The 26,813-nt window shown below is 35.8% G+C and overlaps 1 long non-coding RNA gene across 2 annotated transcripts; it reads left to right on the forward strand.

The window, feature by feature from the left end:
* Window positions 1–630: 630 nt before the first annotated feature.
* On the forward strand, window positions 631–14,722 carry LOC309864845. 2 transcript variants are annotated; one of them, XR_014311787.1, is made up of 4 exons: window positions 631–771; window positions 1,696–1,788; window positions 6,684–6,763; window positions 14,514–14,722. It is a non-coding gene; the product is annotated as an uncharacterized lncRNA (long non-coding RNA). The 2 variants fall into 2 exon arrangements; XR_014311788.1 differs by lacking the exon at window positions 14,514–14,722 and adding an exon at window positions 8,699–8,766.
* The last annotated feature ends 12,091 nt before the right edge of the window (window positions 14,723–26,813 follow it).

Below are 26,813 nucleotides of genomic sequence, written 5' to 3' on the forward strand. Positions count from 1 at the left end.
CAGAGTGTTTAATGGGTCAGATACAAAAGGTCTCAATTAGTATGAATGTAAGCCCTTGTTCATCTGGATGATTCAAGAAAAAAAGGAGTAAACGGGGAGAATAGCTGAAGATATAAATTACCTGTGCAGTTATAATCCCCCAAATGCACATGCTCATGGGCCATTTCACTAACATTTTACTTCATTTTGGTCAGATTTTTAGTGCTAAAAAACAATTGTCTATTGGAATGACATTGGCAGTTGCCAGGGAAGCCATAGGTATCTTTGCTAACTCTCATAACATTAAGAGAAGAAAGAACAAATTAGTGAAAGCTAGCATGCCGCCCTTCAGTGGTTGACAAAGCAGTCACAGGACGTCAAGGCCCGGTCAGTGCCAAAGCAGTAAGTAATAGCTGTGCCTTGATATTCAACATTTTGTTTCATGACTTTAAAGTAATAGCCACATATGGCTATCCTATTAAGACACATGGTCATTTTCCTATGCATAGCTAGCACAATAGAAACATGTGAAATGACAAGATAAGATCCAAACACGGCAATAATCCAAAACACATCAAAATCCAAAACACATAAATGCCATTGTGATGTCAGCACCATTCCCTGAGGAAGCTGTGTCTCTTGAACAGGAGATGTTAAAATCCCATAAAGAAATTCTACTAAGGGCAGCAACATGGCTTCATTACAAAGCTAATGATGTAGCCATTGGCCTTTTCACATAGGAATGAAGAATTCTCGGACATTATCCTCCTATGTGTTCCTCAACTACAGCATGTGAGTCCACTGAAGCATACGTGCCATGTTTTTGTTTGTGTTTTGGATACCATGAAAAAACAGAGTAACTCATTTACATAATAACACATTTTATGGTCAACTTACTGAAAGGAGACTTCACCCTGATCGCTATATTCCCAACCCAACATCACAAGCCCATAAGTTTAGATAGAACAAGTATTCTATTTTGCAGGAGTGGAAATCCTGGCATGGAAGTTACCCGCCTAAGGTTAAAGAGTAACCAATATAAGCAAGATTTTATCTAAGTCCTTTGACTTCAATGGAGTATTCCTTTGATTTGTAAAATGTCACGGTAGAAAAAGCATTTATGTTTGTAGTATAACAATTAAACCAATAAAGTATTCTATATATTTTCAGTGTTTTATTTGTAACACTAAAATTTGATTTATAGATAATTTGTTAGTAAAATTGGCAGAAACTGACATTAATTTTCCATTAAAATGACATTTGGGAAAATTATATTAATAAAATGAGGAAATTAAGTTAATAGATTTAATAACAAATAGAAAGTAATGACTTCACTCTTTCAAAATCACTTTAGAAATGTCAGGTATTTTTTATAAGGTAGAATATCACAACAAAAGAACTTTTCCCTGAGGAAACATTTCACCTGCAGTTTTCTAAAGATAGGGTGTGACTTTACAGTAAATTTCCAGAATAAAGAAAATTCAATTGTTTGACACTCAGGCCATCCAACTATGTCACTGTTTTCCTCTTTCTTCACATAGACTCCTCATCGCTATCCTTGCTAGTTTTTTTTTCCTTGTTTCTCCCTAGTTCTCTAGCCAATTCTTGCCATTATTGTCAATGACTTCAATATGTACATAGATTAACCATTTAATATCTAAGTCTCTCAGGTGCTTGACATCATCTCCACTGAGATTCTCTTTCATGTCACCACAGGTATACATTGCCTTTGTGAATAATCAATTTTGTCATCACCTGAAATTGAGACCTCCACTGGAAACCTTGACAAACAGCTACTCTCTCTCTCTGGTAAGTATCTGTAGTATTTTTAACTCACTGGTATAAATCTTCACCTTTTCAAAATCCCCAAGACATTACTCTGCTTCATTTCTCACTGACATCAGCTCTTGGCTTCACTCCTCTTTGTTCAGTTTAGATGCCACAACTCATCATTTAAATTCACCACTTTATATAAAGCCTTACCTCTCTTAGCATTTTTCTCTTTGATTTTGCTTTCCCTGGACAAACTCAACCATTTACTTTTGCCTGCACCCATGGACCTGAACAATTTAGCACAAACAATCTGGTAAAGTTGATTGGTTTTGCTTGAAATTCTTGGTCAGAAATTCCAAATAGATATTCAACATGCCCTCAGCAAACCCAATATATTTGTAAACTACACCTGCCTTCCTACTCTCCAATAGTATCATTCTATAACCTCTTTCCACAATCTTGCACAATCTCCCTCCTACTTTTTCAATCTTGGTGACATAGTACACTGAAAGCCAAGTGACAACAGAGGAAGGGCCTACTCTTCTTCACCACATGATCCACACAAAACCATCTTCATGAAAACCTATCTCCCACATTTCTTTCTATAGTCTTTAAACAAGAACACCGAGTGTCCCCATAAGTTAAGAGGTCCAAGGTCCCTGAGTTAAGAAAGAGTTGATCTTTTAGCAGTGCTGAAAAAGCTAGGCTAGGAAAAAGGTAGGGTGACACTGAAACATGAAATAGAATTGGAGGAGAAAGGCAGGGACCAGTCAAAGGCCCAATGTCAAAAAGAAGTTCTTAAGAAAACAAGCAGTAGTAAGATTCAGAGATTAAGACCCAGGGACTTCCCTGTGTCTGTCTTTGTCCAGTGATAGCCGTCAATCACAACCATACCCTAAACAAACAAACAAACAAACAGAATCTGTTCATACTATCAGTGATGAAATTCTGGGTCACTCACCAGGGAGTAATCTAGGGCAGTAACGTGCTGGACTATGATAAAGGAAATTTAATTTGGGTGTCCCGGAAGTGAGATGGAGTAGTCATAGTCCAAAGACTGGAGACATCAACAAGAATTGTAACTTGTTTTATTTATATTTGTCTTTAGTCTATGAGATCATTACTGTCCACTACTCAAGAAGATTCTGGGGCTGGTTAGCTTCATATTATATTGCTGAAGGCACACAATGGGGCAACATGAAAGGATCCAGAGAAATCAAGGGGTGGATTATAGGACATATGTATCTTCTCAGATTCTTTTGCTCTCTCCCACTCCCTTCATCCTGGTACTTGTTACATTTCAGTCACCTTTGGGGCCCTATTAACTTCATCTGAACCATTAACCAGGTTTCAGCCTACACTTTGCGTGGGATAGGATCTCTCTTCCTACTACTTAAAAGCAGAATGAAGCACCATATTTTAAGGCATGGAGTCTGGCCTCCCCAGAAGCGGCCAAAGGATCAAGGTTGATATCAACTGAAGAAGTGGGGGAGTTAACTCTCCCCAAATGGGAAATTAGACCAAAGGGAGATGAGAGATAGAACACACCAGCAGATACATGCTAGCTCCCCTCTCTGTATGATTTATCCCATCTCCCTTTCTTGTGCTGATAGACTATTCTGAGGCAATGTTTTCAAAACCAACTTACTGGAGATTCCCCAGGTAGCCTAATAGATTTACATGCCAAGCAGCTAGTTGTTCGTTCTCTACAGCTCATCATAAAACAATAGCGAGTAGGTAATATAATGTATTGTATTGTATTATATTGTATTGTATTTATTTCTCGTCATTCCCTGCTTCATTTGTCTTTTTCTCCACTTTACCTACTCTGGTTTTGCACCATCCAATAAAATATTAGCACTTAAGCCTTGCTTCAGATTTATTTGTTTGTTTGTTTAAGGGAACCTAGGCCTACAAACACCTAATAAGTCCTGTAAAATTATATGATTTAAATATATTTATTTATGAATACTTATACATTCTAAAAACAGTACACATGAAAACTATTGGTCTTGAAGTCAACAATACTTTATTAACTTATTCTTTAAAAGTCTCTTTATGGGGCATCTGGGTGGTTCAGTCAGGTAAGCATCTGCCTTTGGCTCAGGTCATGATCCCAGAATCCTGGGATCAAGTCCCACACTTGGCTCCCTGCTCAGTGGGGAGCCTACTACTCCTCCCTCTGCGTGTCACCCCACCCACTTTATGCTCTCTCTCTGTGAAATAAATAAATAAAATCTTAAAAGAAATAAATAAAAAGTCTTTTTATCAACTTAGATTAGTATCATTTTGTACTTACCTGTGTTCTTTTTAACCTCTTCTCTAAAAACATAGGAAACTTTATTTTTATACTCAATGACTGTCCTTTGTATTTGCTACATAATGATCTCATAATGGTTAACAAAATTAAGAAAGGTATTATTAAAATTATCATTATGAAAAGATCCATACTTTCTCACTGAGCTATATAAAAAAGATATTTCCTCAACATACTGCATCTCTCATGAAAACTCACAGAAATAGACACCAACAGTCACTGTGAATGGACAACTCATACGTTGGATTCTTGAAAAGTTCAGAGTTTACTGGGGAAGACAGACACACAAAATAATAGAAATTGATAAGACTTATAATAGAGGAATGTGCCAAGGGCTAAGAGAGCAGAAGAAAAAGGCCAATTAACACTGCCTGGCAAGGTTATCAAGAAAAAGGTAACATTTGGAATATGTCTTAAAGGATTAGCAAGATGTCCCCCCACAAGGAAAAGAAGAAAGACTATCCCCAGAAGAAAAATGAAATTCACACAACAAATACTTAACTGACATTTATGTTTCAACCAGAGATTTATACTCTAGAAACAGAGTGGCAAACAAGCCATACGAAGTCTAGTTTTCATTCCAATAAGGGCATATATACTGAACATACGAAGGAAAAATTAGTTATGAGTGTTGTGCCTATAATTAAAATAAGAGGACATGATAGAAAGTGACCAAGAGACTACTCTAGTGTACGTGTTCAGGGACAGCCTCACTGAGGAAGTGACATTCATGACAAGTTGCATCAAGCCATTAGGGAAAGGAATGAGGGGGAAAGTTTCACAGCTTGTTCATGGAATTTGTATGATGGGAGAGCAGCTCAATTAGATGGATAGTTAGGGACTTAAATGTTGAATTTAATCCTAAAAGAATAGCAAACATTTTTATGAACATAACAAAGGAAGGGACTCAGAAGAGTTTCAGTAGTTGTACAGTTTGTAATTAAGTGAGGAGGACCTAGAGGAAGAATGACAATCTGGTAGGTGAGGCAATTGTCCATCCAGTTGAACACAGATGAACACCTGAGCACAGACAATGGCAGGAGTTATACTAACAAAAAGATATTTCTCAAGAGGGATTTAAATGGTAAGTATATTAGGACTTAAGTGAAAATTATAACTTTCTAAAGTAAAAATGGTGAAGGAATTAGGATGATAAGTTCATAGTTGGGATATTCCCTGTGAATGGTAATGTGACTCACCAAGATAAGGAATTCAAATACAGGAGTGGTATTTGTTTTTAGTAAAGGGTGAGTAAGTGAGTAACAGAAGAGTACTTTAGTTTGAGGCATGCTGATTTTGTGATGCTTGCGAGATACCCAGTGTCAGTGTATAATTAGAAATAAAAGTCTAAAGCTGAGTAGAGAACATAGATTTCAAACTCAGGAATAATGAAAGAATGTCATACAAAAAATAATTGAGATTGTTAGAATTTATATGAATAAATTCAACACCTATTCACCAATCTCAAAATCTTCCAAACATAAATCAGAAAGCATTGTCACACACACTTTTGTCATTCTAAGATGAGAATTCTCTGAAGAAATCATCCCCATCTAAAGCTGCAAAGAAAACTCTCTCCATGAAATAGAAAATCCTCCCAATGGTTAATATTCTTTTGAAGTTAGTAATAATGGATCTAGTAAGTAGGCTTTAAACTTAGAAATTTTCAACCTGCTTTAATTCTGTTAATCTACAAAGTGAATTTCATGGGTACTTAGATTCCAAATTTAAATCCTAATTTGTTCTCTGTATTGTTCCTTACATATTTGGGTATTCCACATGTAGTAGTTACTTCCCTGTGTTATAAACACGGAATATATAATACAATACTTATTGAGACATAAGGAAGAAAAAGTAGGTTCCTTTACTATGGGAAAAATGGTTCCATTATGTAGTTAAACATACAGTAAATGACTTCTATTTTCTCATCATGAAAAATCAAAAAGTTGTAGAATATATCTGTGGATGTAAAAAAAAAAAGTCATTGCATGACATTCTAGAAAAATCACGTGGCCTTAGGTTTAGAATATCATCTAGGGGCGCCTCTGCTTTTGGCTCAGGTCATGATCTCAGGGTCCTGGGATCAAGTCCTGCCTGGGGCTTTCTGCTTGGCAGGGAGCCTGCTTCCTCCTCCTCTCTTTCCACCTGCCTCTCTGCCTACTTGTGATCTCTGTCTGTCAAATAAACAAATAAAATCTTAAAAAAAAAAAAAAGAATATCATATCCAACTCCCAACACTGCCATTTATTAACTGTGAGAATTTAAGGAAAAAGTTTAATCTCTCTAAATTCCACTGTATCTTAGAAATGGAAGATAGTACCTAATTTTTAAGGTTATCATAGATTATGAACTGAACATCCAAGTAAAAAGCAATGTATAAACCGTAGAATGTTATACTATGTAAATTTCAGTTAAAGATGGCCATTTGAAACAAGTGTTAAATAGGGAAATAGAAAAACCTAACTACAATTAAGACCTAGCTATGATTTGAGAACCGTGGAAGACTGGGTCTGCAGCTAGATCTAGCATTATTTTTACCCCAGATTTGTGGTTCAGTAACCCTTGAAGTAACAGGAAGCTAAAGTCACTTATTTCTTATATTCTTCCAAATTAGATGGAATGCTAAGGAAAAAAGGAGTGTGAAGAAAAAGAGGATTGTCGAGTCGACAATCTCATTACCTGAATTATAATTGGGTAAGGACAACTCAATTCAAATGGCTTAAGTAGCAATTAGTTAAATGACAAATTTAAGCTGTGATTCCTTGCTTAGGGGCAAGGTGAAGCTTTTTCTAAAAGTAGTGACATGAAATCCAGAATACAGTGATTTTCTGAAATGTCTGATTGCTGAAGCTCCTAAGCTGTTATTAATTACCAAGAAAAATTAGATAACTGGGTCTAGAAGGAGATGCTTCTCATTGATTGTAAATGTTAGATTATATTTTATATTTTCTAAATAACATACATAAATATTATGTTGTTTTAAAATATGTTTACCACAAACTAGGTGCAACATTAAAATTATTTTTTTAAAAATTAAAAACCTCTCTTTTGGTGAATAAGGTGTGATATCTCATAAAAAATTGAAAACTAAAAAGAAAATTTTAAGTCCTTTAATCTAAGTCAGAAGTTCTCAAATCTAGCTGCCCATTAGAATCACCTGGGGAGCTTTGCAAAACTACCACTTTATGGGCTTCATCCCTAGAGCTTCTGATTTAATATGTGTGGGTAAGCCCTTCACAACAGCAGTTTTAAAAGCTCCACGGGTAATTCTAATATGAAACCAATGCTGAGCGTCTCTGATCTTGACAGAAGATGTATGCCTTTCCATAGATCCCAGAGCTTTAACACATTTAGACCCTTTAAGCATTACCACTAAAAGTTACTGAATAGACAGTGGATTGTGACAAATAATATTTTCACTTAAAGAGACATTTCACACCATGTTCTAATCACTCTATATTCTTATCTAGTTTCTTCAAACACTGCCTTAACAAGCAGGGAGATTAATATCCTCCCCTATTCTGTTGACCAAATATTTTCATAAACAATGGCTCTCCCTCCACTCTGTCAAAACCATCAAAATCATTGCCTTTCAATACAAAATCCCAGATCAGGAGCTCATTTATTTATCTGGAAGTACATTTTGAAGAGTATTCAACCTAGAAGACCAATCAGAGTGCAACTCTCCTTAAAGGTATTCCATTTTTCAAGTCAAGTTTGTTTTAATGGCAGTGATGTACCTTTGTCATCTTCCTCTTACTTTTCCAAAACTGTTGGTCCTTCTCTTAAGTATTTTTCAAAATAGAACACAAAATTAACAGTATGTTATATAAACATTCCTGGTTTTGTCTTTGGGCTGTCTCATATCTTCCATTCATGCAGATATTCTATTTTCCTCTATGGAAAATACAAGTCCCATTCTTTATCCTTCATAACACATGTGTGCACCTGTTACCTAAAAACATGAGCACTACACTTCAGACAAGATCCACTCCATAGGATTTGTGGAGCTCTTATACAACAGAGACAACATAGTGATTTTTAAAACATTACCTGATTTCTAATTCACTAACCCTTTATTTATTTAGATTATAAGGTATACCCTTATAGCAAAATGGTTATGACAATGCTAAATGACTGGTCTGATTCTTAAAAAGTTTTAAATTATGTCATCATGTCATCATGTTTGTTTATGAGACAATTAAGTAATCCTAAGGCTGTCTATATACAATTTTAAATAACGTAATATTATATAGCATATGTAACTCTAATGACCAACTTTTTACTACATTTGATAATATTAAAACCAGAAATATCCAATAGAAATTTCTGCAATGATAGGAATAATAAAAGATGTTCTATTCTGTATAATTTACCTCATTTTTTCCCCAAAGTCCTTTTAGACATGCACTACACAAGACTATCCTCACCAGATGCTGCAGCGCAATGTACAAAGTCATAGAGGACTCCCTTTTTATTAAGGCACACACAACTTGGAAGAGCACATCCACGCAGCTTTCCAGGAGATAAAAAGCATCTCTTGGATCAGATCACATTTCCCAGCATTTTTATTTTATTTTTATTGACTTTGTAGATGAAAGAGACCTGAGGGTACAATTATTTTTACAGGTGAATCATTCATGGAACAGTTCCAAGATTTATCAGGATTTGAAACAAGTGTAAAAAAATAAACAAAATCCACCATTGCAAATTGCACTGGTATACGTTAGTCACTTCCTATGATTTGTGATACATGGCTTTTTTAAGAAGAAAGCTTTGAAGTGAGGGTTTCTGGGAAGAGAGCAAAAAGATTCAGATGCAGAGTGATTGAGTATCTTGCCTACAGTCGCACAATAGGTGAACAGTCAGGTTTGAAAAACTGGTAGTACAGCTGTGGAGTCTGTGTAACTAAACTCACTTTAAAAATGCTGCTGCTACTACTAATAATTAATAATGCAAAAGCTCGTTCTTTAAAATGAGTAATTAAATATGCAAAACACATTGGCTTGATTTAAGGAAAAAAGAAAACAAAGCAAAAATATACAGAACATGATTGAGAATGAAAAGACACATGATTAGAGATATGATGGAGTCTACGGCCATACCACCCTGAACGCGCCCGATCTCGTCTGATCTCGGAAGCTAAGCAGGGTTGGGCCTGGTAGTACTTGGATGGGAGATATGATGGAGACAAAGATCACAAAACATGAAACTTTATCGTAAATGATTTGAAAAAAAGAGAAAGTTATTTAATAGTCCCAAAGAACACAATTAATCAAAGAAGTAGACCATTTCAATAGGTCAATTATTTGAGAGGTTGGCAAAGTAATTAAAATCTACCATTGAGAAAGCTAATTGGAGCCCAAGTTTCACAGATGAGTTCTAACTTTTAAGACCTATGTTAAATACAAACTTTTAAATAAAAGATAATATTATAAAATATTCTCAATCAGACAACAACAGTGCATTTCTGAAGCTTCCCTTACTATAAACTGGGGTTATAAAAAAGATAAAAAATAGAAACTATTATTTCTGAATATTTTATATAAATTTTATTTCTCTTTCTTATATTACATTTAGAATATTACACCTGTTTTTTAGAAGATTGTTTGTAGGTAGGCTATGTTATCTTTCATTAAGAATAATAAATGGATTATTAAAATGTTTTTATATAAGTTAGATATTACCTCTGACTGGGTTGAAATATGGATTTATATGATCAGGAGAAGAAGAGAAGTTCAGTCATTTTTTACTGAAGGAAAGAAAGAAGAATTCAGTTGCACATAATTGGCTATAGATAAAAGAGGTCTTTTGGGGCCATTTGGGCTTTCCTCCATGGTGGTAACGGATGCTTGGGAATACAGGAAGGCTGATTTAAAGTCCCTGGTACATTCTGGATCATGCCTGTGGTTAGGTAGCCAATTTTGATTTGCTTTTTCTACCCTTAAACTGTCCTCCATTAAAAATCTTCCATGAGTCAGATATTTTCTTTTTGCTTTAAATTCTCCAGAAAAATTACTCGATAATGTTAATAAACTTTTTTAGTAGGGGTATTAGAAATTACCTAATCTATATACATCGAGGAAAGAGATCCAGTAATTTAATGTCTTTTCCAGGAACATATAACTTTTAAAGAGCAAAGCCACAATTCAAACTCAGAAATTCTATTTTCAGATTTGCTGCTCTTTCTACTCCACTGGATATTCTCTTCTCATGATGACAAGAAAAGTAAAAAAAAAAAAAAAAAAAGAAAAAAAAGAAAGAAAAAATACATTGCAGATGAGAGATATAAAAATAGGTTTAATATCTCTATTTGTGTGTATGCTTAAGAAAAACTTGTCCTACAAAAATAAGAAAGGGCAATAGAGCAAAGAAGCAATTATTCCTGGGCAGCCACTTAGGTAACTTTTTCCACACGTATTACGTGGGATTTTTTGTTTCTTTTTTGTTTCTTATAATATATTTATTTATATTAAGAATGTCTTCCTGGAGGGGTGTTGGGAGAAGGGGGGTGGGGTTATGGACATTGGGGAGGATATGTGCTATGGTGAGTGCTGTGAAGTGTGTAAACCTGGCGATTCACAGACCTGTACCCCTGGGGATAGAAATATATTATATGTTTATAAAAAATTAAAAAAATAAAAAAGAATGTCTTCCTGTTCCATCTCGTCTTTCAACTACTACAATTAGTCATAAATACAGAACGAGCAGATTTTCCAGATCTAATCTGTATCTGATCCTCAGCTTTTATGAAAATTAAAACTGAACATATTTTTTGCCCTAATATCTAAGAAAAACTCAATTATGTATAATTTTATTTAAATTTTAGAATGGCTACTATTTACTGAAAACCATATAAAATTCAGGAAGAGTCCTTGAATGTAACTTAATTATCAGCAGTAATTACACATGGAAAAAAATGCTCCTAGTTTATTTTGAGAGGTAGCTCAGCACAGCACATGTTGCTGATTACACTCATTGTCTTTGCTTAACTGAACATGAGCAATCTCATCTCTACATTTTACATCATAAAGCATCCTCAATTTGGAGTTACTGATATATTTTCTGTTTTCACACTGTCTCCATTTAAATGCTACTCTTGGAACATATATTTTCAGCAAATAAAAAATTCATAACCTTGTGTAAATGATTAGAATAAAAAAATGGGATCTAAAGAATTCTTTTCAAATAGGTCCAAGGACTAAAATGTTACCCTTATATTCCCCCCATCACTTCCCCAATCCTATAGGGGTTGATGGAAGGTAACATAATGGTTACTATAATCATATGTTTGCAAAAAATGCACACAAATTATTATCCCTGACATTTGACCTATTTTTACATCATTTGTAATTTTTTTGCAAAGTAAACACAATACCCAGAAAAAGCTCAAGAACTATGAATGCATCTTTACATAGATAAAACCCTCAAAACTGGGGTGCCTGGGTGGCTCAGTGGGTTAAAGCCTCTGCCTTCGGCTCTCTGCTCAGCAGGGAGCCTGCTTCCCTCTCTCTTTCTGCCTGCCTCTCTGCCTACTTGTGATCTCTGCCAAATAAATAAATAAAATCTTTAAAAAACAAAACAAAACAAAAAACAAAACTCAAAACTTTCAACAAATACTCTTTTCTCCAATGGATAGTCAACTCCTCCCAAATAACTATTTTTTCTTACATGGGGAAGATGAAGAACTGTATGTTTTTGTGTGTACACACATGTACACTGGCTTATAGGCTAGTCACAGATGTTTCATAGAAACATTACTTTGATGTGAGATAGTATTCTATATCTGATTTTTGACAGCTCCTATGTTGACCTTGTACCCTAATTCTAGTGCAATTTTCGCACTAGTTTTGGGGTTGGAGGTTTACCAGTACTGTAGTAAGTATATTAACTCTTTGATACCAACAAAAAAGCAGTTAATAAACCAGGTTACCAAAATTTTAACAAATGCTCAAAATGAACCATGTTAAGATTGAAGTAGAGGTTTGGTAATTTTTTTAATTTGGGGAAAATTTTTTCTTAATCTTTTTATAAATACATTATTTTAAAGATATACATATTCAAAAACAATCTGAGTATGAGCCACATCCAGGTAAAATTAATAAAAGCATAAAGTTTGCACTATTCTTCACCCAAATTCCTTAGGTGCCTTAAGTGATCTGAAAAGAAATTGTGGTTAAGCCTCCCTTAAGAGGCCAAATTTCTGGGTTGGAAGATTGTAATCATGAATGTCATTGAGTTTGCATATATACTATGTACACACTTTATTATATATATACATATATATGTATGTATGTATAATATATGCACAAATGTTATGTTGCTATTTATTATATAATGTATGTTCTATATTGTAAACCCATATATACATATATGTGTACATGTGATGAGCTAGCATACATATCAAAAGTATAATAATAGGAATAAAAATAAAAACTGTGATTTCAAAATAGGAAGAATACAGCAAGGAATTTTTATTCACCATAAGAGACATAAAATACGTTAACCAGTTAAAACCAGAACAAACTGTGTTAGGAAAAAAAAAAATCACTTGTCTTATACCATAAATACTACTCAAATGATTGAATAATTAGCAATCACTACAAATAAATTTAGATTAAAATTAAAACAGATGAATCAAGGAACTTAGAGTCATATCCTATTTTTCTTTAGGAAGAGTAATTTTTAAGCTATGCCTTCCTCTTTTTGTGGGCTACCGAGAGAGATACTGTGGCCAATTGAAAACTTATGAAAATTATGTAACCCTGAGTTTCATAAACAATATGCCAGAGCACACTTGTATCTCTTCTTTGATTCCTTTATGTATTATCTGACCAGAAACACCTAACTTTAGCCTCTTTTCCAACTGCTTTGTTTCCTCAGTCTATCCATTGGATATTGGTAGTTTCCAGATTACTGAATGCCAGGTTATTATTTATTAGCTATCAGGCAACTGGTATTAGTAATGAAGCAAAAAGAACATACAATTTCCTTAAGAAGAAAGAGATACATAAATTGAGCCTGCCCTTACTGACAAGAAATGAATAACTGTCTTACTTTTTAAAACACAAAGCTTATTCGTGTTAGTATGGGTTATCATATAACCTTTGGAATCAGGTATCATATAAATGCATTCCAATAATAAATATTGTTACTGTGGTTGCAGTATGGTTCTCTGATGAGAGACTATGCCCTAAATCCATTCCAATGAAGTAGCTCAAGGCTTTATATGACACAACAAACTGCAGAATTCATTATGACTTCTTCCTTTCCTCCCACTCCCTCACCCTGGGCACCAGACTCATCTGTTGCTAAAATCGTTTGGACCCTTAGTCTGCAATGTAGTTTATACTACTCCATTATTTCCTTCCTTACTGCTATTTATTTAGTTGACTCTTTGTCATTGCATACCTACACTTCGCAGTGGTCCCTTAATGGACTCTTCTCATCTCTTTTCCTCCAAGGTTACCCCCATAGAGCTAGTAAATCAGAGATCAGATGTCTTTTACTCCTTTCTTTTTTTTTTTCAAAATCCCTTAATCATTCATAGAAGAATGAGCAATTCTTTAGCTTAGAATCTGAGGCATTTCCTCAGTACTATGAATGCACCTGATACTAACTTCGTTCTTCCATCCTGTCCTCTGCTGTCACACTCTCTCTACTCTGATCACACCAAGAAAAACTATGCATCTGTAACATTTCCTCTGTGATCGCAAAGCTAAGCATGGCTTTTTTATATCTATATGTCTTTGATTCTATTCAAGGTTCGATTTAATACCTTCTTTTCCATTAGTTCTCTCTTCTATCCAAGAGCACAATTATGGTGCATTTCACTACTGACGGGCCACCACTTATTTACTTTTTACTTGATTATGAATTCCATTATTCCGTATTACAATATAGATCATAAATGCTTTAGAATGATTATTGTTTTGTCCTAATATTATAATATTATGTGTCCTTATAATGTGTCTTAATATTATAATAGTATGTGTCCTAATAATATGTGTCCTTCTTTCTCTCTGAATCTAGTATTTTCCCTCCTCTACAAGCTATAGTACATCAAGGTAGTAAGGTAAATGGGTTATAGAATCAGAGAAACCTGGGTCCAAATCTTAAATCTACAATTTAGCAGCATCAGATCTTGAACAAATTATTTTTTCTTATGCCTAATGTAATCCTAGTGGAATAGATATGTTCATAGAGCCTCACATTAGAGGATTCTTATGAACGTTTACTCAACAAAAATGTATTGAGTGGCTTCTTTGGTCTAAGCATAAACTGGGATTTATAGGAACAAAAAAGCTGTTCCTATCTACAAGGGTTATTGTAAAGATGGAATGACACACTGTATATAATAAGCTTTATACTTTATACTCTTGTTGTAGGTGCCAGAAAAGGATTAGCAATTAATAATGTGGTTTCTGCAATGTTTTATTTATAGGTTTTCTCCAAGCATTTGCTGGAAAACTATGAAATGCCAGAATTGGTGGTTACTCTAGAAAGAGAGAGACCTAAGCATGGCTCCTAAGCTCCAGAGCTTGAATCATAACAGGAGAGCAAACTAGGAAGTAAGCAACGTGGTGCAGAGAGATGGGTGTTGATATGATGTGGCTAAGTAGATTTAAGTTAAAAAAAAAAAAAATAAAAAGTAAATATTTTGATGTTGCTCCCTAATGACAAAAACTGAGAGAATTTGGTCAGGTGGGCCAATGTAATAGTTGAAGTTGAGGTAACATTAAGTAACTGCTGCTACCCTCGGTGGTTTTAGAGCAGGCATTATGATAAACATAGTTGGGTATTTCTTGATCAATCATCTTAGTCACTTCAAAATACCAATTAGCCCTTGTAAATGTTAATAATATAAGCAATAAAGAACAGATGGCCGCATGAGCAGAAAACAGCTGCTGTTTTCCTGTCAAACCAAAAGATGTGAGCAATGTTTCTAAACAAGGGCCCAGCAGAGAAATTGTGGTGATGAAATTTTCTGCTCCAGGCCCCTGCCATATATCTTCTATCTAAAGCTGCTTAAAGGCATTTACGAGCGGTCCGGGCCATAATGGTGTTGATGATCTCCGCTGTGTGGAGTGTTCTGAGATAACAGGCAGGTCACCTTCGGCAGGCCTGCCAGCGAACTTGGGGGATAATCTCTTCAAAGCGCAGGATAAGCTCCCTGGCATCCCTCAGTTCTCTGCTCTTAGGATCTTCAGGAGCTTATAAACCAAGCTGGAGGACACTTAATCTAAATGAACTCCAGTGTTCCACACAAATGGGATCATTGCCATCAACAAGAGACAAAGGAGGATTTTCCTGAGTTTACCTGGAATGCCCGTTTATGCCCTGTACACGGCCTGCTGTAATTCATTTCCATCTGCTTGATCTTTTTTTATTCTTTCTTCCCCTTCCTTACCATCCAACCACACCCCACCGCCATCTTGCTCCTGTGCCAGGAAGAGCGAAGCAGAGAGAGAACGTGTGTCAGATTCTTTAGCAGTAAACTTAACTGATAATATCACAAGAGTCCACCGGGCATGGATGCCTTCTGGAATGTTTGTCGTTACATTCATCTGCCATGGATATGCACATTATTTATTTGGGATCACTCACATAAGTTCACATACTAAACTCTCAACTGACCATAAGCATCTGACCACTGAGTATCTAAAGAAACTACATATGAATTATTGTGTGCTTGGATGGGCAAAGCTTTAGGCACCTACATACCTGTAGCCACAGAAAAGGCAATATTTTAGATAGTGGGGCCTCTCCTTGTTTGTGATGTCCTACAAAAGATACTTTTGGTTCCACCTATCCAGACCTACAGCAAACTTGTGCCAAGGCAGCTAATACACTGGTTTGGAGAAAATGGACTTTCTGGAGCGAGCATGGTGGTGTCCAGACTGAGATCACTTAATGGAACTTCATATGATTTTGGAAATGTTTTCTCTGAGGGTGACAGGGAAACAGGGGAAAGGCTATGCTTGAGCATAGTGGGCTTGCTCTTAGATAGGAGAGCAGGTGGATGATCCTAAGTAGATTTCGCTTTCATAGCCTTGGATGCCTTCCAGACTCTCTCTCTCTTCCCCAGCTGCCAACAGACCCTCCACTCTTCAATATGCGTAGAAGTTGTTTCAAAGATTGTATAATTCCACACCAGACTTAAATCTGTTTCTGGCTGGTTCATGCTCAGGCCACATTTCCAGTTTCTCATGGTATTTCCTGTGAACATGAGCCTGAGTTCTAAGTAATGAAACATGAACCCAAATAATGTGCACTTCTTTCATGATTCCCTAAAGATCTCCCTTGTGCAAGCCCCATATTTTTCTTCTTCCAGCTGCTTAATCCAAATAAACATGAAGACTTTGAGAGCCAAGTGTTGAAGACAAAAGGGACACAGGAAGGAAGAAGCCTGGGTCCCCAGATGATTTGGTCTTATTTTTTGGTAGTGCAGTTCTTGCTCAGTTTGGGTCTTCCTCTTACAATCCAGCCTTTCTTAATCTAGGAATGGTCCTTGCCTCTAAGGTACGGCCTTCTTGAAATCTCAGCCGGACACCTTCCCTTCAGCTTTGCCAGAACAACAGCACCTCCCAGCCCAGAACAGCCAGCTCTATTTAGCCCTCATCCCTGCAAGACCCTCTCCCTGCTGAGATCTAGAAAGCTTCTCCTGTCCATGAGCAGCCCGGTGCTTGGGTGGGAAGCAATAGTGACCGAAGGAACAGCCAGAGGAAAAATTACTACCCCAACACAGCTTTTGCTCCCTTTGTGCATTCCTGCAACCCTAAATTACATTATCTGCCGCTTACATTTCAGTAAAATTGTCACTCTTCCTGGAGTCCACCACATTGCACCAAAATCACTCACCAATACTGTGAATATTACTGAAGTATAACAATCTGCATTATTCTCTACCTATGTCACCAAAAGGGATTCATTTGTGTGATTTTAAGGCTTTTTTTTTTATGTGATTCGAATGCCTTGTTTTGTATAAACCCTAGGCTTTTGCAATTTTATGCGTATCTATTTTGGTGGCAAGTCACAAGAATCACCTGAGAGTGTTTATAATTTTGGAAGAAGATAGTAATTGCTTTAAAATATCTGCTGTTTAAAATGTGGAGAAAGTGTGGTATAAACAATACATTCAATTTGAAATCAAAAGAAGTGGTTGGTTAAAGATGCTTCTCACAAAAGCAGGGACTTAAGTGTCATTTCCAGGCAAAACTTAACTTTAATGTAATGGGAAAGAAAATAAGCATTTCTGACATTCAGAAAAGAATAAAGAAAAGTTTACAGGTAAGATCTGAAATGCTGATTAAAAAAAAAAACATGAAGGTGCCTATTCTGATTGGAATAAAGACAAAACATGATTTTTGATATGAACACATTTTGTTAAAATATATTAATATTATCTCCCGGGCACATTTTTACATTGAATGCATACCACTTACATAATGAAATGTTTTGTTTTTTAAGGAAGAGCATGTGGTCATATGTTGATATTAGAAAACCTTCATAACAAAAACAAAAGAAAAATAACTAAAATGTAAAAACAGCATATTAGACTTTTTGAAAAAAAGCTTTATAAACTTTCCGCTGTCAATTAAATTAATAACAATGGTTGGGTATGTAAATAGCTCCTTAGACACTATAGGAGAAGGCTATTAGACTTTCTGGTATGTATTGGATAAAAAAATATTAAACACTGATTATAGGATAATTCAGAGAAGAAAGTATATTGAATATAAATTATTTAAATTAACAAATGATGGAAATTAAGCTGAAAATGTTCAAATTATTCTGATTTTTAATATTATTGGTCTGTCCCTTCATTTTTACAATAACCATGGTTCAATTAACTGATAATTTGCCATAGAACCTTGATTCTTATGTTTCAGAAACTGAACAAGATATTGGAACTGAAAAGAGGCAGATGAGCGAAGTTTGCATTTTAGGTGTCTTAAAGATGAGGTTGAGAAAACTCAGTTAAATTATATACTTTTGATGTCTCAGCTTTCAAGTCAGTCCAGACTGAGCTCTGGTCTAAATGCAAGGACATCGGATACCTCCATTTCAAAGCTTTTCATTTCTCAGGATGAGGTGTTCAATTTTTGAAATGTAACATTCCAATTCCCTCATGATCAAATGGTTTTTGAAAAAGAACAGAAGCTTCTGAAACATTGTTATAACCAAAAAAAAAAAAAAAAAAAAAGGGAAAAATAACTACAAAAGAATAGATTCTTGCTTAACCAAAACTAAAAGGCAAAAGGACATATTCCAAATAGTCCCATCCAAGGACAAAAACCAACAGAAAAACAGAAAAACCTTTCAGCAGGGGCAAAACACTGCAAATAAAAGAAGAGTCCCAAACGTGTGTGTCTAAAAGAGCTAATGGTTATATAAATTTTTTAATGTATCACTGAATATAAAGAAATAGAGCCAGTTAGCAATGGCAATTGGGCAGAGGAGGGATGAACAGTTAAAAGACTATCATGATTCTTCTGTATATGTTAATAGGAAAGGAAATACATAATTTCAACTAAAACACTGTAAAATTTATAGGAAGAAAGAATACTACCCAAGCTAGTATTTGTGTGTGTGTTTACATATACATAAATCACACTTACAAATATATATCTGCCTCATTAAACAGCAAGAGTAATCAACTCATAGCTTCTTTATTCAGGTGTTCTTCTTCCATTCAGCAAATGTTTGACTTCCTATTAGCCATGTACCGTGTAAGGCACTGAGGATACCATGATGAATGCAATGTACATGATGGCTAACTTTCAGTTCCTAGCAGTCTATTAGGGGTGGTGGTTAATATTTATATAATCATAAAGATACAGTAAGTTTTCGGGTAATTAAAATGGAAAATAAGAGCAAAAAAAAAAAAAAAAGGATTTTCATGCTTGCAAAAAAAAGTAACACATTTATGGATGTAAACTCTAGGCCAGTTAGTTGCAGCACATTTAGTCATTCCTGAACCTGAGTCCAAATGTATATTCTACACAGGCTAATAAAGGAAAACAGTGATTAGTCGGTGGCATCACAATTTCCCTGTCACTGTTATAACTTTAATTCATTATATTGAATTTAGTACAAATGAATTTTAATTAATTAATAGAATTTGGAAAGCATTTTATAAATAAGTACCTCCAATATTCTACAAAGACCTATGTTCAGGGATCATTAAAAAGGTTGTTATTATTATTGCAGCCTTTTTTTTTTTTTTTTTTAAAGATTTTATTTATTTATTTGACAGAGAGAAATCACAAGTAGGCAGAGAGGCAGGCAGAGAGAGAGAGAGTGGAGGAAGCAGGCTCCCTGCTGAGCAGAGAGCCCGATGCGGGACTCGATCCCAGGACCCTGAGATCATGACCTGAGCCGAAGGCAGCGGCTTAACCACTGAGCCACCCAGGCGCCCTATTGCAGCCTTTTTAAAGAATGTTAATACTACAGTAGCAAAGAGAAGCAATGCATACTCGAGGGACTTGTGATTGTTAAACCAAGAATGCATAGGGGAAGGCATCTTCTGAACGCTGAAATATGAATTTCAGACTTGTTGGCAGAATGAGCCCAGGAAACAAGTCAGCAGTTCGGAATCTGCATGAGCGACAATTTTCAGTATTTAGTTGTGGACAGGTCCTAAATAATCTATATTTGATAGATAATAAAGTTAATAAAAGTCAGGAACTAAAAAAAATAAAAAGGCATCTTGCTTCCATCTCTCCAGACCTTTTGTTCTTAAATTAAGTATGTAGAGTCATTTCTCCTTCACAAACTGATATCCATAGCCATTTCCCATTTCTTTTACAGATTTTACTCTAAGACAGAATGCCCACCCATTTGCTTAGTAATTATGTGAAAAGAAGGTTCTTTTATTATAAATACAAAGGATGCTTAAGGTCCAATTCTAAACAGAATTCATAGATAACAGATGCATAGTCCCTCACATATTTCAATTCATTTTGGCATAGGTTCATGAAGACTTAGCTTTCATCCCCATGTACAGCAAGCACCCAATGCATGATCGGAGAGGTCTTCCCAGTCTGACTGCCACCTCCTTTAATGAGTGGTAGGTCAATTCTTCTCTGAAAAACTACTTACATGTTAAGTTGGAAGATATCTCAAGACTCCTTAGACTTTCTAGCAATGATTCTCAAAGTGTGGCCCCAGGCAACCAACAGCATCAACATCACCAGCGATCTTGTTAATAATGCAGATTCTCAGGTTCTACCTTAGACCTACAGATCCAGAGACTCTGGGGCTGAGATCCAACCATCTGGGTCTTCATAGAGCCTCTCAGGAATTCTGGCACACACACAAGTTTGAGAAGCACCGCTCTAGGGCTTCAAATTAATCTCTCCCATTTCTGGACACAAAGTTGCTTACAAGCTCCCCACAAGCTCCTCTAATTCTCAGCAGTTCTCTAAAAATTGTCACCTTTTTTATGGACTATTCTTATCTATCTTCTCTTATATCTATATTCTTTCTGAAAGATCCGAGGTTTTTGGTATATCTACCACATGGAATTACATTATCTGAGACTTGATTCTCCACTACAGACTCATCTGGAACCCCTATAGTAATAATGTAGTGACACCAAAAAGAACAAAAAATACAGTTGTCCTACCTTTAACAATAGTAGTAATTATTATTGTGATTTTTTTTTTCTCTTGCTTAAAATGCTATAGGAATCCCAGCCCATAAAGTTTTCAGGAACTCAAGTTCCTTCAATCTTGTGACCCTATCACCTCCATGGGCCTGTCCTCATCTTGTGTAGTTGCAGCTGGATATGGGCACCTCCTTGTGTTAAACAAGAGAAAAGAAAATAGAAGAAATCCAAGGAAAGAGATTTCTTTTTAGGCAAACCGCCCAAAAGTTGCTACTCACTTTCCCTCACCTTCAATGGGCACATTTTGCCTTAGAGAGGCTGACCAACTAAGTGTCTAAGAAAAAATGAGAGAGAGACTTGCCTGGACAATCAGCAATCAGTATCACCCCTTCCCATTGATGTTCTTTCTAGGAGTCTCTCTTCCCACCCATTCACATTGTATACTCTCCTCTCACATTGTGGCAGATCTTAATCAGCAATTTTCTATAACTTAAATATTTATAAATCTCCTTTCTGTGAGAAAGTCCTCATGGGATTAATGGCAGGGACAGAGCCCTCAATAATACAGAGATCCAAAAGGTCTGTCTGCAAAGTATAAAAGAAATTAAGTGTCAAATTAGAAGTCAGAGCACCAATGCTAAGAAAATACAAATGTCCCTCATTTGCTTTACAAATCATCTTCAATTTAAATTTATAAATGTGTATGTATACATGGGTATACATGTATATGTGTATACTTACACACAAACCTACCTACATACATGTACAGATAGTAACCAATACATAAATTGTTTTTATCACTAGAATTAATCTTAAAATCCACTCTGTAAAATTTATACAATATTTTCCCTTAGGAACAAAATTATTTAAAATGGAGGAAAATTGCTAGACAATCATAAAAAAGCATTCTTAATGTCTAATAAACTAATATAGGGTGATAGCATTAGTATAACTAAATATATTTTTTATGAGCTTCCACTGGAGATTTTAAAAACATACCCTTTCTTTCTTCCTTCCCCCCCTTCCCAAAATGTGAATTTGGGAATGCTCACTACTCTTACTAAGCTCTCACCTATTGATGGTGAGAACAGGGACCAACTCTACGTTGCTGAGGTGTCCTTGGCTTTGGCTAGGGATCCACCTGGACTGTGAGCTATAGAGGTGGTTAAGGGTAGAGATTGCAGATTCAGCTTTGTGGGTCAGATTTCCTGATAAGATAATATTGTGGGGAAATTTTTCAGTGACTTCTCAATCATATTTCATGTCTCCCGAGATGCCCACAGATTGGCCCATGGTATCTCCTTTAAATTTGACCCATATACTGTTTGTAGCAGGAGTGTTGGTCTGCTCTAGCCTGTAAATGAATGCATTCAAGGGTCACAGTATTTATAAGATGGCTCTTTAGAGGACAAAATTACAGAAACAATGAGGGGTGAAGTCTTCTTATGTCTTATGCCCTTCATTTTCTCATTTACTTGAGGACTAAAGCCCAGGCCCAGTGATATTCTGGAGGGGTCTGGGGATATATAATAGATTGAGAGGAGTCTATAAGCATTGTACAAATAATTGCACTAGAATTATCCTAGACATTTCACTACAAGACTTGGCATTAAAAAACAAAAACAAAAACACAAATAACAACAACAAAAAAACCCGAGATGACTTTAAGTGGGACAAGATAGGGAAGGGAACGAGAATGAGGAAACCACAGTAATATGCAAGAAAGCATTCAGCTATGACTGGAAAAGTTTTTAAGTTACAGTTAAAGGAATATGTAAAAGTTTTATAAATAAAGTATATGCATAACATTACGTGAGTATTTTTTTTTTTTAAGATTTTATTTATTTATTTATTTGACAGACAGAGATCACAAGTAGGCAGAGAGGCAGGTAGAAAGAGAGAGAGGAGGAAGCAGACTCTCCGCGGAGTGGACAGCCCGATGCGGGGCTCGATCCCAGGACCCTGGGATCATGACCTGAGCCGAAGGCAGAGGCTTTAACCCACTGAGCCACCCAGGCGCCCCACGTGAGTATATTTTGTTAAATTTTTACAATCACATACTTAAGAGTTAACCCAGTATTGCATTGCCGTCATGTTCTCCTATTTGTGGTAGCTAATGGAAATAAATAAAAAATATACATATAAAATCATGTTGCTCAGAGTAGGAAAAATGTTGAAAATAGAAGAAACTATTTTCACTTGTTAAAAAGATCTAATGAAAGAATTATTTAACATGCTATACTTACATATATATGTGACTTGAACCGAAATTTAGGCATCTTATTTGTTAAATTCCACTAGCTCTAAGGTTTTCATTATTCAATTAGGTTTAAGTGTATCTCAGTATGATCTTTTCAAAGGAAATTGCCAAGCAAGAAATAACTACAGGTTATCTAAAAATGTCCTTATCCAAGAGAATAAAATATTATTGTGTAGTATATGGTTACATATTTGCATAGAATCCATCCATGTACTGATAGGAAATAATCCCTTTTGATTTATTAACTCCATTGCTCAAAACGTCTGCAAGGAAGTGTTCCCTAAGTATTTATTTAGCATTATTTAAAGTGAACACATTTCATCAATTAAAACTTCTCCTATAGATTTCTATTTACTGGACAATACTAGGATCTTCTGGATCAAGGGTTTTAACTTTAAGTCAGGTATACATATACATATAAAGATTTTCTGTTGAATGCCCCAAAAACGATTGAAGAAAACTCGTTTCCACATCCTCCAATTTCATATGCTCTCTTTCCAAAAACTGATCTGCCTGAGAAAGTGTCAGTCCTCAAGTTCTCCTTCCTCACTTCATATTTAACATCACATTTCTCCCTGTTTTCAATAAAAGGTGTACCCCTCACTCAGCTGACATTTTGCTATCATGCAAAACCATCTAGAATGCCAAAAAAGGAGTAATTTTACAGCTCCTTTAATAGAAGTGCCATAAAAGTATGCCCCAATGGTTTTCATTAAGAGTTGCATTCTCAATAAATTTGCTTTTTTACTTTTATTATCAAAATTTCTTATTTATGATGCTTTGATCAAGTATATATCACTAATAATGGATATATTAATACAAATAAGAGCTTTAAAAAACACTTAGAGTTAATGGTCACAGAAAGCTAATAACAATTTTCAAACCACATTTTTTTTGATGCATAGACAAATGATAAGTGATCCATAAAAATTTGCAATCATAAAATGGGTATTAATTTAGGATAAAAGTCTGTGAACAAATTTGGAATTAAAGTATAAGTTCCAGGAAAAAAAAGAGAAGATATAAAAATTCTAATTATTTAAGGAGCACTTTTTCATGTGTTGTTAAGTGAATAGTGAAAGATATCAAATCACTACGATATCTGAATCTATATGATACACTTAAAAATATAACAGTTTTATTTTAAAACCTCAGTATAGTGCAATCTGACAATTATACCTTCTGAAATAATCTAAGCTTAAAAATTTTTAAATATCAACTTTAAAAATAAGCAAGGAGTTAAATAACTTTCAACATTTTTTTAGGGAATGAGTACTTCACTACAGTATTCTGAATTATTTAGATTCTAATTTGCTGGACATTTGTTCATTCATTCAATCAACATATACAAAGACTAGTAAATGCCAGTAATTGAGTTAAATGTTGGAGCTTGTGAGCCAGGTTACCTAGAGATGAAAGAAGAGTTCTTAAAATCAAAATGTTCACAGTCTGGTAAAGAAATAACAAGAAGTGATGTTAACTCTTTAGAGTCATGATGAAGATAAACACAAGCTGCTAGGAAACATTAGGAAGGACACCCAGCTCAGGCTGTGAGATGGGCAGTCAGAGAAGACATCAAGATTTCACAGGTTGTATTATGATCCCTTTGCTGAATATTAACAGTTTATTAAAAGTTAGGCAGGTGAAGCCCATGTGTATGTATGCATGTTGCAAGATGAGTAATAGAAACAGATCTGTCTGGGAAAAGTAAGCAGGAGGTGAATGCGTGTGACAAAATAATAATTTAGGATATTCACTCATGGATTATCTCGGATTCTTCTCCGAGCTCTAAGCAGCATTTCCCACTCAAAATATGAACACTGGGTCCCCAGACTGGAATTGTCAGGCTCAACCCAGAGAACAAATGCAGCAAATTCTCAGTGCCCTCCTCAAATAATTATGATCAGAGTATAAACTGAGAATAAGTTTGAAAGAAATTGCCAACAAATTGAAAGAATTTTCTGGCCCATATACCAAGAGCAGGAATGTCTTACCACCTGGAAGGAGACCACGTTTTGAAAGTAGGAGAGAAGTTAGATGTATTACAGGATCCCCTTTGCCTCCCTCCAAGGCAACCTAGGTCCAAGGAGGCACATGATAGAGTTATTCACTAGTTTCTCATACACGTTAATTTGGCAGGAACTGAGTGCGGAGAGTGATATTTCTTTACTTCTTGAACTCTAACATGCTGGATAGTGGGCAGGAGGGCAGGATGAGGGAGGCTGGAGAGTGGGGTAGTGGGTCCAGGAAAAAGAGGGCAAGAAGGATTCCTGCCGAAGTCTTTACTCTTTCCAGATCAAATGGGTAGGGATATTGAACTTCATAATACTCCCAAGTATGACCAAGTTTATGGAAAAAAAGATTCTTCAGGACATGCCAAAGGTCACTGCAGCTGAAATAATGGCAGGGCACAGCAGATCGTCACACAGATGGTTTCCAACAGGGAACGAAGGAGGTTTGGCTACCAGTTTCAAGGACTCAAGATGGAAATGGTGTCGATATCCCCAAGGAAGCCAGCCTGAGCCCATTCAGACCAGCGCTGATACACCAGCTGCCTCCTACCATGCTCACCCTGGTACCCCTCAAATATCCCCCCGAGAACAAGTGCTCAGGGAGGAACATAAAAGAGACAACCTAATTATGATTTTATTTCAAATCTGAATTGACTGAGAAATGGATGATTTGGACAGAGCAACCTGGAAAACGTCTAGATTAAGCTGTCGTCATTATGCAGACTGAATTCCAGGCGTCAGAAAATCAAACTGAATTATCGAAATAAAGAAAGTTACATTTTTGCTCATCAGAGTTTGTAACTTCGATATTTATGGCTATCACACATGAAAGGTCTTACATGTCAGACTAAGGAGTCTGGGTTTTGCCCTGAAGGCAAATGGGAAGCGATTGAAGAATTTTAAGTAGAAAAATGAGAGAAGCAGATGTGAATTTTATAGAATTTTATAGAACTCATTGTAGCAGCAGTGTGGAGAATGGATTGGTGAATTAAAGGATAGAGATGGAGAAAGCAGAGGAAGGGAGCCCAGTAAGGAACTTTTGACCTAAAAACAGAAGGAAACAACAGAGCACAGGAAGAAGCTGTGACAGTGGATGGATAGGAAAGGATTCATTTGTGAATCTTCAAATGACAGATGTCTTCTCCCTAGCTCTGTCCATTCAACCCCAGCAGTTCAGTCATTAGGGCAAGATTCTGACTACGATGCCACCAGTAAATGACCCCCATTTAAACCAGCTCATGTTCCTGTACTGGTCCCAGCAGCCCATGGACTCATGCCCCTTTGCTATCACATTTTGTTTTAGTTTATTTTACTTCTACTCTTAAAAGGTGCTAAGTTACCACCAACCCATACACACCCCGTTTTATATATACTTACATTACATCCTCTGACCATACACCATAGCTGAAGTCTGAAATAAAGTGTTTGCAAATTAAAATTGTATAATTTAAATTGTATAATTTAAAAGAGAGTCGGTTGACTGAAGTGTGCCCTTCTACCCTTAAATTTAACCTGTTGTTTCCACAAAAGCTTCTGGCAGAATACCATGTGACTTAAACAGATTTGTGGTACAAATCTAGCTCTGTTTAGAAAAGGAAAAAAAAAAAAAAAAAGGCCCCCCCCATGGTGTCATTTAGACCAAATTTCCAAACCAGTGCTTAAAACATAATCTAATTGTCATTTCAACCTCCTTTTAATCTGAGCCAATGAGTCTGACACCTGGGTGTTCTCCACTCCCCAAAGATGAAGTAATCTGCATATAAGACACTTGCTTTCACTCCCTAGAAAACTGTTGTCACTGAACAGTCCTTTTGTTTTGCTAAGCACTTTTTTGCTCCACCCTCCTTCTATACAAACCTT

Source organism: Mustela nivalis, assembly GCF_964662115.1.
Source record: "Mustela nivalis genome assembly, chromosome: 5".
NCBI lineage: Eukaryota > Metazoa > Chordata > Mammalia > Carnivora > Mustelidae > Mustela > Mustela nivalis.